The sequence below is a fragment of the Ambystoma mexicanum genome, chromosome 1p (assembly GCF_040938575.1).
Source record: "Ambystoma mexicanum isolate Mex_15411 chromosome 1p, UKY_AmexF1_1, whole genome shotgun sequence".
NCBI classification, from domain to species: domain Eukaryota; kingdom Metazoa; phylum Chordata; class Amphibia; order Caudata; family Ambystomatidae; genus Ambystoma; species Ambystoma mexicanum.
In genome coordinates this window covers 995,382,195-995,394,751 of record NC_090921.1, presented here as the reverse complement: position 1 = coordinate 995,394,751, position 12,557 = coordinate 995,382,195, and positions in this window count along the sequence as shown.

The following is a 12,557-nucleotide window of genomic DNA, read 5'->3' as shown; positions in this document are numbered from 1 at the left end:
GGGAAAGTGGGCCGCTCGGATTAAATCAAAAGAAAGACGTTCGGAATGCTGCCTGATGTGCATCGTGAGGATTTCAGTGGCATGAGTAATGAGGCCTGAGCTCAAAGGTTCCCCATCAACACCTTCCACCTTTTGATCTTCCGTCTTGGCAATCCGTGACAAGCCCTGGCTTTCTGCCCAATGAGTATCCATAAAGTTTCCAGCAGCCCCGCAATCAAGGAGTGCTTGGGTTTGAATGGAGTTCTTGCCAATCAGAAGAGTAACGGCCATTACCATGAGTCGGGCATCATCTGATTCATCTGAACGGTCTGAAGTAGTGACTGAAAGAGTAACAAAGGGACTGGAATCACTCCCTCGGTAATAAGTCCCTAAGTTTACCGAGGGTGCTTGTTTCCCGAGCGCCGGGGAGGAACAGACGGACAATCCCGAAGTAAATGAGATGAGGATCCGCAATACATGCATAGATTTCCTTCTCTTCGTCGTCTGCGTTCTTCAGTAGTGAGAGGGGAACGAGTGGTTCCGATTTGCATAGGTTCTTCTCGTGAAAGACGTGTAGAGGGAGGTGGCATCGAGGAAGGAGGGACAAGGGGCATGGCACCACCACTCTTGATCTTGCGGCGCTCCGCTCGACGTTCGGACAGTCGGAAGTCGATCCGAAGTGTTGCAGTGATCAAATCTGCAAAGTTTAGGGGACGTTCAATACGTGCAAGTTCATCCTTCAACTCTTCTCGAAGACCCCTTCGAAAAATGGCATACTGGGCCTGTTCTTGCCACCCAGCTTCTGCTGCGACCTGCTTAAACGAGGTAATGTAGGACATCAGGTCAGAGCTTCCTTGCCTGATATCTAAGAGGTCCTCAGAGGCCATGTAGGTGCTTTCGGTTCGTAGAAATGTCTGTCTCATCAGGGTTTTGAAAGCATCATAGTCCTGGAGAACCGGTTCGGTTCTGTTAACCAGTGGGGTGGCCCAAGCCAAGGCTTTGCCAGACATATGAGTTATCATATATCCCACCTTGGCATGACCCGTAGAAAAGGCATGAGCCCGAAAAGAAAAATGCAGGTGGCAGGCATCCAAGAATTCTTGTAACCTCTTAGGCGACCCATCAAACTTCCCAGACACCAGTGGCAAAGGGGGTAAGTCAGCAGTGGGTGGATCCCGCTCTGCTACTCTTTGTTGTAGCGCAACGTTGGCGCTCTTGAGGTTTTGAACTTCCAAGTTCAGGCTTTGAACCGCCGCGATCAATTCCTGGACCTGTTGCGGCGTAGCCATATCTGATTCTGGCGTTGCAAACTGTCAGTATGGTCTAACTTATCCTCTTCTTCCGAATATGCCCCCGACTCCCCTTCCTCCCTTTCCACCTCACCTTGAAGTCTCCGGCGTTGTGACAGCGTTGGGTTGTCTTTTGCTCGAGTCTTTACTCCTTTTTTTTGTAGATGAAGGCGACCAAGGTAGGACGCCACAGTGACACCCAAAGGGTGATCTGTGGCAACCCTCCGCAGCCGCCGAGTACTGGGGAAAAAGCCAAAGGCATAAAAAACCCCGGAAGAGATGAGATTCCGCAGCTGAAGGAAGCTCGAGTATTATGACTCCAAAGGATACTGTAGTGAAGTAGGAACGGATCCAACACAGCGGGGGTGGAGGTGCTGACAAGAAAGGCAGATAGCGATAGAAAGAGTGAAGCCGTAAGTACTTCAGCCAGAAATGGTAGGCAAGGCAATCCGAATAACAGGCAGTGGTCGATACACAGGAGGAGCAATAGGTAAATCCAAGCAGGAATGGGCGAGGCAGGGCAATCCGAAATGCAGGCAGTGGTCGATACACGGGAGGAGCAACCGGTAAATCCAAGCAGGAATGGGCGAGGCAGGGCAATCCGATATGCAGGCAAAAGTTGGAACCGGGAAATCAGTGGAGAGAAAAGAAAAGAAGGAGAGAGGAAGGAGAACAAACTCCGCGAGAGAGGAAGGAACCAGGGTAGCCAGGAAATAGTAAACTGAAAGAAACGAAGGGAAGCGCACTCACGGAAGACGGGAGGGTGGAAGGGAATATTAAGAGGACCAGAAAAACAGGCGGGGAGGAAACGAAGGAAGAAAACAGTAATAACCAGAAAGGGAATACCAAACGGAGATAGCGCAGGCAAGAGACAGAACGAAAACTGTACGTTGCAACGCAACCCGACCCCGGAAGTGAAATGTATAAATACCGGTGTCGGGAGGCTGCAGGAAACAACTAGACCGACACCTCACGTTTTCATTGGACGTGATGGTGCCAGTAAAGGCGAACGCAGTCTCCACCTATTCCACAGCCGCCAGATTCCCCGCGGTGTGACAACATGTAAACATTTGAAAAATCAGAGTACTTGCCATGTTGATATATTTTAAGAAGTTAAACATGCAAAACCCAGATGTCAGTTTGGGATGACAAAGCTTTCTCCTCCCTTAGCTTTCCTGACCCACACCCCTCAACTCCTTGTCCTATTAGCCCACAGGTGGGAGGTGGGTGGAGAGAACCAACCAATCCCTTCTGTGGGAATCATGACAAGTTTGTGATGTCATTTGCCCTACAAGAAGACCGGTTTGCATTAGAACTGGGCTTTTTCACTTTATTCCCAGAGGTAACCTGCTGCTGGACTCTTGCGAGAAACACCCAAGCAGAGAGTGCCCAAATCTTGCATTGGAAACAGGGACAAGGAGGCATAGAAGCTGACTGGGACCCCTTCAGGAGCCAGAGGGGACTATCCTTTACTGAGATCATTGCTGTCCCAGTGGTGCTCTTCTGTTCCCTGATGCCCGCTACAAGGCCTCTTCTGTAAGTAAAGCTATCCCAAAACCATAGATTGTGTAGCCACTGCATTTTTCTCAAGTATTGTTCTAGTTATTTCCCCATAGCAAAATACCCTGTTTATCTGTGTAGATCCTTAGCATATTTAATTAAAGTAAATCAATTAATTCCCCTATAGAAATCACAGGATGTGTTTTGTTGGCATTAGAAACTAACAAGCTCCTCCCATTGTGTTTCGAGCCGGTATAGACATAAAGATTTGATTGACTATTTGTAAGAAAACCCCTGACTTCGGTACAGAAAGGGGGGGGGTCCTGAATCCAAAAGAATGAATCCCCAAAACACTTGTCTCCAAGTGAGTGTGCAAACAAAATTCCCCATTGCTTCCCCTTCATTTTAACCACAAATGTGATGGGTGGAAGGTTTTGAATGAATCTGTACCACTGGCGTTGCTCTGGGCAACCTTCCACACCACCGTTTTGTAGCCCGTCTGTGCCATTGCAAAAAGGGTCCAGCCATATGCAAATCAGTCTGGTACTGCCACCAATGGTAGCAGCCCAGCCCAAACTGCTAGGCCAGGTCCCCTCTGCACGGAAACCAAAGCAACCCCAGACATGTTTCAGCCTTGTTGGGCCTCCTCAGTGAGGTGCAGCTTGGTTCCCTATGGCGCAGCGAGCAAGGGACCTACGTCTGGGCATACCCTCTCTCACAGAGTGAGACAAACTTTGACCACAAAAGTGATGGGTGGAAGGTTTTGAATGAATCTGTACCACTGGCGTTGCTCTGGGCAACCTTCCACACCACCGTTTTTTAGCCCGTCTGCGCCATTGCAAAAGGGGTCCAGCCAAATGCAAATCAGTCTGGTACCAATGGTAGCAGCCCAGCCCGAACTGCTAGGCCAGGTCCCCTTCATTTTAAATCAGAAGTGTGAAGCCTTGTATTTCCTTTGCATGTGTGGTGGAAAATAACGAAATTGCCCTTTTGTTCCCATTGTGCTCTGACCCAAACCACAAAGCCCTGTCTGTTCTTTTCATGTGTGGAAAAAATATTTTTCCCATTGCTTTTCTTTCCCTCATATTGCATCTGTAGTAATAAGTGCAAAACAATTTTTCCCATTGAATCCCTGTTCAAAAGAGTGCATTTTTCTATCAGAACCCAAAACGATGTTCCCATTGTGTTCTCACTCCCTGCCAGTGGCCTTCAATTCAGAGGGGTCAAGTGTAATTGATGTTTGGAGGATGGAGAATTGCTAGGAGAGAACGTAGTATAACCACATAAGCAATCCCTGTGTTCCTTGATTTTTTATTTTTCTGTATTGGTGAATGATTTCAAAGGGAAGCTGCAGGAAATTTTGACTGCCTATCTTAATATAATCTCTGTGTTGGTGCCATTACGGAAGTCATTTTTGTTCTTGTGTTGCCACAGCATTGGTGGCTGATGTTAGTCAGTTTGTCAAATCTGGATTAAATACATTCATAAATATTAGTTTTTTTAATACACACCGGCCTGGTTCCTAGTCCATTGTGACACTGGGTATTTGTTGGGGTTGGGTGTGAGGCGGGTTGGAGGCCTTATCAAACTGAACTAAAATAACAGTGCATTGTTGTGCGGCACCTTGATTGGGGGAAAGGAACTCCCTGAGTTGAGTGTGGCCGCGTAATAAACTGCGACAAATCTAGCTTCCATTGTGTTTACCCATGCTGCTATAATGTCTGTGACATGACTATTTGCCATTTACTCTAAGTGCATTGATTTCATACCTATGGCCTGTAGTTCTGTAAGTTGAGATACGCCCCTCCTCTCCGCCATACAAATGGTTGAAAATGAGGTGCGTACACCTTCCATTGATGTTGCGTCCCTCACAAAAATTAGCTCCATAGAAATTTAGTTATGTAAATGGACGCATGTGTGTGAGAAATAACAAGATTTATGCAGGCAGGTTATTTTTGTTTTTGTAGACAAACCTCGCGTGATTTGATTATGTAATATTGTGGTGACTTCCCCTGCATAAAGCATGGGGGCCACCTTTGCATTGATTGTCTTTGAATAAAACAAAATAGTGATTCCGAAATGAACACGTCTTTTGCTCCAGAATTGTGGGGTTTGATTGTATGTCAGAGCGCATTAAATCATGAAACAAACCATCTGCGGCCCACCCACAACCATATCACTCTGCAAATCTGCTCCTTGTAGTCCTTCAGTGCAGTTTTAAGGGGACAAATAGAGTTTTGTATTGTATAAGAAAGCAAAACGACATGAGCCAAAGCACCAACTTCGTCAGAACTTCTCGGATCCTACATGGAACAGCAACACAAGAGCTATGTTTCTGCATATGTTTGAGGTCTGGGTTTCATGAGGGGGTTATGTGAGATGGCAAAGGTGAGCAATTATGTGTTAACCTTATTACCTTTACTGACCACCAACAATGCTTTTACTGAGCGGTGACTTCACATGCAGCTGGCCACTCTGTGGCTAATCCACCAAGGTGGATCGCTGCCCCACATTGCCAGCTGGGAAATATCATATATTTGCACCCTGGGCTAAAATATTCCCCTGGAGGTAGTTCCTGTCCCAGTAAACCAGAATCTGTTATTTATTATTCTATGAGCATGAAGGACTGGATCTAGTAGATGGCAGATTATACTAAGTGAGTCTTTTACAGATACACAGTGCTAACATGTTTACCCCTTATAAACATGCCCCAAGTCTGTGTCTCCACCTGCCATTACTAGGCGTTATTAATACCTGACATAATGGTAATTATGTTATTGACTTTGGATGATAAAACACCCTGTTGTCCATACCAAGTTTCAAATTTGTGACATAGAGACCACGTGAATCTCTGAAGTGGGCGTTCAACACTCTGAGCTGGCAGCAGGACTTTTAGGCGCAAGCCATTTGGCGCCTGCCGTTTTGGCGCAGCCGCTTTGCCGCAGGTCCCTTATTGGCACGCCCTGTTGGCTGCGGCCAGCAGGGATCTTTAGGCGCTGGTATGTTTCGGCACACCATTACGCACACGCACTTGCTGTGCATTCCTCTCCACTCTTTGTTAAATGGGTTGCAGGGTTTCTGCATGTGCACATCAGATCGTCTGTCGTGACTTTTAAAAAGGCCAGCTGCATTTGGATACTCGTGAAATGAACCCCCAGAAACCTATGCAACTGTAGTCTGCATTCCATGTCCATATGCTGCACCTGTGCCCCAATATCCAGAAGCGCTTTGAGGCTGTTTATTTCGTTGAGCTCGCTTTTCTATAGCAGTGAGTGCTCTCGCCGCTCGAGGGGAGACTCACAAATTGGCAGCACATGTTACTGAAAGCCTCAGGTGTATGGTGCTCATTTGGCTTGAGGGTCATTTATACATAGGCTGCAATGTCAGCCGCATCTAAAGACCCTCATGCCAAATGACCAGCGTCGATTGGTTGTCGCGCGAAAGGGGGACTGCGGCCACAGTGGTGTGCCAAAATGGGCCCCGCCGAAAGGCACGCGCGAAGCGTTGCTTACCGCTCTGAGCTATGTTGCCATCATTGTCCTCCATGTTAAGATTCTTCCTTATACATGAGATTATCCTCATCTGCACATCCGCTACCTCCTTTCCTGTTGCTCTCTGGCCGGCCTCTCTTGGCCCTCTTCCTGCTCCCACCTGTGAGGCTAAAAACCTCTGGGTCATCTTCGACTCCACACTCTCCTTCTCTCCTTACATCTCAGACAACTCTAAGAAGTAACACTCCCAGCTGCACCTCCTCAGAGGTATTCTTCCTTTCCTCTCCTTCCCCCAGAAGCTCACTGTCTCCAGAGCTCTGGTTCTCTCTAGGCTGGACTACTGCAACAGCCTCTTTCTAAATCTGCCTGCTTCTACTCTCTGCCCTCTGCAACTCATCCAGAACCCGACTGCGAGACTTGTCCTTGGCCTCAAGCCCAGGGATCGTATCTCTCCAGGACTGAAATCTCTGCACTAGCTCCCAGTGGCTTAGAGGATCAAGTTCAAAACCCTCTGCATTGTCCACAAGGCCTTCTGGGGCCTCAATACCTTCAACTCTCTCGTCCTAAATATCTTCCCTCTCGAGCTCTTCGGTCTTCCGCCCCCAACTCCCTTAGGGTCAGTCGCTTCTCCAAGCAACAAGTAGGTGGTAGATCTCTTTCTTCGGCCGGGGCCTCCCTCTGGAACTGCCTCCCTGAAACTTGAGGAGAACCATCTCCGGTTGCGGAAGCACCTAAAAGCCTTTCCCTTTGCTTCTGCCTTTTTTCCTCCTCTCCCCTGCTGACCTGGCTGAAACTGAATCTGCACTGGTTACCTGGCCACCCTCTGTTCTCTGGCCCAGGTCACTCCCCCACCAGTCACACACACCTGCACTGCCTGCCTGGAAACCCCCGCACTTGGGGACTGTTTCTGTATCCCTACAGTCCAACTAACAGCACTTTTCACCTGATATCTGCACTTACCTTTGCACTTGCCACCTGCTGGCTGTTACCTTACCTACTGTTATTATTCTAGGCCATGTACTGCACTGTCCCCTACCCCCGTACATTCCCCCTTCCCATGCACTTGCGCGATCCGAATGACACCTGGCCTAGTAGGATCGTTGTCTGTCCTCCCTTTGTTCCCCCTCCCTTGCCTCGTCGCGCCTTGAAACACTTGTGTATAGGCGCGTTATAAATGCCATATCATATCATGTGAACACACTAATCAAAGAATGAATCATGTTTAAAAGTAGGTTTCTTCACCAAGTTTTTCGACAACTCAAATAGTTGCTGACACTAAATTAGAGGAGCTTGCTGATTTCCGCATACTCACTTAGTTGTTTCCCTTCTTTGCACTTGGAATTACATTTCGGGAAAAGGACACTCTTTCATTTTTATAGTGCACAATTTACTGGATTGCCTTTTACTCATTTTGTAAATACACACCCTGTTGTGTATTTTGCCCTTTCAGAGTGAATACTTGCCTAACACATTTCTATTATGTGAAAGCAGAATAAGCCATGTGAGCCCAGTCACACACGCCACGGGCCCACAGCGTATTCCAGTAGCCCTCACTGGAAGCACACCTTCAGTTTAGAGCCATGCGGGCAAAGCATTGTAGATTTGCAAATTAGCCTAGCTACAAGCCTCTAGCGACCAAAAATGCTCTATTAGAAGTCTTATAGATTTTTGGGTTGTTCTTCTGCTCCAACACAGAATCAAGAATGGGTCTCTGCAAGCTCATACCACCCACCAAACCTGTTTGTATCATTTAATTCACTTTTCTCTATGGAGAAAGAGCCATGGCGTGTGACATTTTATGAGGAAGCTAAAGGACAATTCTGAGTGTTGTATGCACTTTATAAATCGTCAATAATATATATGGAATGACATTGTAGTCTATTAAACTATGCATGAGTGAGTGCTTTTTTATAATACGTATGTAAGAAAATCACTTCTGGGTGTCCCCAATGTTGGCAGTAAAGGGAAATAAGACAGAGAAGTGTAGAGTAATTTGCCCTGGATCCTATAGTTTGGTCAACAGTGTAAATCAGGATATGAACGCATGTTTCTTGGGTGCACATTTTATCAGTTTAAGCAGCAGTCCATATTTTACCCCACCCTGTCCCATATTTAGTTGTGAACCAACATATAATGCTGCAGTTGCATATGAAAAGCTATCCTGTGTTCAATGAGCTTATGTTAAATGCATATCACAACACGTGATTAAAAATACAAAAACATTGCTTTCTTTGTCCAGTGCTGCTACTGATTGAGAAGTGTTCTATGTCTCGCTTAAGCGGGTAATCAAGTTTGAAGTAGAACCAAAATAAGTACCTGCTTCCGCCGAAAGCATACCCGCATTTTCTTGGCTTTTGTCTGCTTCGAATCCTAGAAGGTTTCAGTCATGAATCGGTTAAAAAGTTTAAACGTTCCCGAAACATCAAACCTCCAACTAATTCAAGCATGAAAAATGATGACTCGGATACTTCCTGCAAATGCAGAGCAATATGAAGGAACAGCAACCATAGGAGCACTGGTGTCATACAATTCAAAAGTATGTGAAAAGGTCCTGGTTCCTGGCTCAATGCACGCCCTGTTTGTTGGCAGGCCCAGCTGAAGATATGTGGCGGTCCCCCTTGCTTAGAGCTGAAGCAGTCTGTGTCCCCCTGGGGAAGTGAAGGTTGAAAGGCCCTAGCGTCGTCCGTTTGCTGGGAACTGTCACACTCCCACCCCCCACCCAGCAATATTATAGAGTAAGCCTCATCCCATAACTTCGCCCATCACTCGCACCCCCTCCTATTACACTTCCCGAACCCCAGCGCTGCTCTGCCTTTCCTATAGCGCTGTCTTGATTAGGCCACATAGCAACAAACACTCGAACCCTTCTCATATAAACACCCCCATTACCTCTGCGTTGCTCCCATAACACGACAGCCCCTCTCTGGCCCTCCTAGTTCCCCCTGCAAGCAGAGGCGAGCCGGGCGACTGCCCGGGGCGCCACGCCCCCCAGCTCGGGGGAGTCTTTCAAGGGCTCCCCCGAGCTGGCGTTGTGGGAGAAGGCCTGGCCGGCGGCCTTTTACTGTAAAAGGTGTCCGCGGCGGTGGGTGAAATGCACCCCTCCGCCGCGGGCACTTTTCATAAGAAAAGGCACCATTAGCCCCCCCACCACGCCAGCTGGGGGGGGGCGGGGGGAGTCTTTCAAGGGCTCCCCCAGCTGGTGTGGTGGCAGAAGGTGTGGCAGGTGCCTCATTGTCATTGAATGAACCCGCGGCGGCGGGCTTTTTCAATGACAACGGGGTGCTAACAGCACCTATTTAACCTCCTCGCCTGAGCAAGGAGGTTAAAAAAAAATGTTGCCCACCCTGGCCCCGCCCCCTGTTGAGCAGGGGGGTGCATTGGGCGAGGGGGGGGCGCCAATTCGCCCAGGGCGCTGCTGCCCTTAAGGGCGGCCCTGCCTGCAAGGCCTCGCCATCCCTCCTGCTATAACACCGCCCTCCGTCCACTCTCATAACACCACCAATTCGGCCGCTCTTACAGCAGCGACCCTAATACTTGTGGTGTAGTGCACCCTCCTGTGTGGAGTGCCCCTTTAAGGGGCTGTGTCCCTCCCCCCTGTATTGCCCTTTTAAGATGGCCCAAGCTAATAAAAGGGAGCCCTGCAGGCACGTGGGTTAGTACGGCTGCAGACTCCACGTCAGGAGCGCCTGAGTCCGTGTATTATTCCAGGTGGGAGGCCCAGGCCTGCATGCCCCGATGCCGTGGGACTCTCATGCCAGCACGGTGGCAGAAGCCCGCACGGTCAGGGGCATGGCTAGCTGTGCCCCCACCCCCAAGGGTGCTGATGCAAGATGGTACCAAGCAGGGGCCTGCCGGATGTCCAGGGAAGGCCCCAAACCCCCACAGGCACTGGGCCTGTGACGTGCTGAGGTGACCAGCAGTTGGGGTGCCTGCCGGATGTCCATGGCAGGCAACCCCTAACATTGGCGACAAGGACGAAGAATCCACGTAGCCCCTTGATGCTGTGGGTGGTGGGGAAAATGAGGGGCAGTTGACCCCGCAGCAATTCCGGAGTGGCCTCGGTGGATAGGCTGTGCGGTCCCCCGCCCAACAAAAAGAAATGAATGTCCCACGCCCCCCCCCCCCCACGAGCCGAGTGGGTGCGCGGACATCCCCCAGAATATCTGGCGGCCCTCTGTAGAGAGGGTGCTCGTGCGACCGGAGAGAGGGGCAGCCCTGTGGCGGTGTCGGCCGGCCGTGCCTCGTACGAATGAGGGCGATGGCCACAAGAACGGGAGGTGAATGCCCCACAGGTGGCAGCGCCTTCCCGCACGGTGCTGCCTCTGGATCTCCCACTGGGGTCCTGGGCAGGTGGCTGAGCATTAAAGCTCCGGAATCGGGTGGCATCCATTGGGGTCCTCCGTTCTTTATCCCGGGCCCGGCAATGAATGATCGGAGTGCCTGGTGTCGGGGCTGGGGCTGGGGCAGAGCAGAGGCTCCTAGAGTGCTGCCCGGGCCTCTGGCTAGTGGTAGAAATGCGATGCTCCGCGCCGGAGCAAAGAAGTGGATCGAGGCGGCACGGAAGACCCCGGCTAACGTGGTGGCGGCAGAGTGCACAGCTGTGTGCAGGGCCCTCTACAAGACCGGGCCGCCAGCGGTGAATTGCAGAGTTCCAAGTCGGGGCATTGATAACGAAAGTAACGACTCCACATCATCGGTGATCTACAGAGTACCTCAAGCTGAGGCAATGCCACGCATCGGTGTATCTGTGTTCAGTGAGCGTTGTGCTCTTGTCATCTGAGCAATGATGTCAGACCCAGGGCCTTCCTAACTGACAGGTATGCTCCATGTCGGAGCTCAAGAGGAAAATAGGGGTGCAAGGAAATTGGCAGTGATGACGGGGCACATGTACTGACCACCAGCATCATGGGTAGCGGCAACAGAAGGCCAAGCCCATCTGGAATACCGCGCCGAATGGCAGTGAAACCCGTAGCTCCACGTTGGAGCAGTGAGAAGAGAACCCAACCAAATCCCTGGCTAAAAGGTACAGTGAGGGGCTGGCACACCCCCAACCAACAAGATGCAACATTGTATTCATGCTAACTCCCCACGCCCCAGCGTGTACATGGGCGACACAGGCAGGGATAGCAACAGTGTGTCGAAAGTGCTGTGTGATGCCTGTCACTGCGGTACTGTGTGATGCCTGTCACTGCGGTAGCGTGGGCGGTCTCCTGGCTGAAGGATGGAAGGCGGGGTGGGGCCGACCTAGGCTGGGGTCAGAAGAAAGACATCCTACCAGAAGAAGGAGAGGTGGCCCATACAGCAGCAGGAGGATGAAAATCTTGTGAGGAAGAGGAGGAGCCTGCGTCGTGAGGCGTCTGCTACTGGGGGGACCCAACAAAGATAAGAAGACAGCACCTCAACAGCCCAAGCTGCCCAAAGCCCCCGCAAAGGGCAGCAATGTGGCTGGCTATAAAAGATGCAGCCATTCCGATGGCTACATGGCCTGGCCCCCACCCCGCAGTGCAAACATGCTCGTCCCTGCCGTACAATAGCCCCTGGAAGACCTGGACAAACGGCGGCCGTGGTGGGTCACACATGCCGTTGGCAAAGCATGCCACACGGTCCTGGGCCATTCAATCCAAAATCCTCCGGCGGCGGAGTTGAAAAGGGGAATATTGTGGCACACAAAAGACTGGCAGGTGCGCCTCAAGAATGGTACCGACTGCCATACTCTGTACTCTGTCCAACGTTGGACTGTCACCCCATGCCACCCAGCGGGCCGCAAGTCCCACCAGCAACACCAGTCCAGTCCCACAAGGCCAACCTGCATAGAAGCAGTCGGTCCAGAGCAGTGCCGTCTGGAAACAAAGACACTATGCCATGGTTGTCTCCGACAAGATCATCCAAGGCACAGAGAGCAAGTGGCCCAGACTGCCGGCCAGTTGTGTCGGGGACAACATGCCATCGGAGAACCTGGCCATGCAACGAGGAAAGTAATCTGCCTGCTCTTTGTGCACCCCATGATGCTGTTCTCACCCTGCCTGTCCTGTGGGCGACATCACCACCGCGCCAAGGCCGTCAAACTACCTGCCTGCCACTGATTGCACCCTTGCTGCCTGTCACCAGCCTTCGCCGGCCTGCCATCCTGTTGAGGGACCAAACCAACACCTAGAAGTGGTGAAACCGGCAGGGTGCGGGTTGCAGCTCATCATGAGTGCTTGGGCGCCCTCATGCACCCCTGGATGAAAAGAGACACTCTTGACTGGGGGCACATTACGAAGAGGGGGGGGGTGATTGATGTTCTGTCACCCGTGTC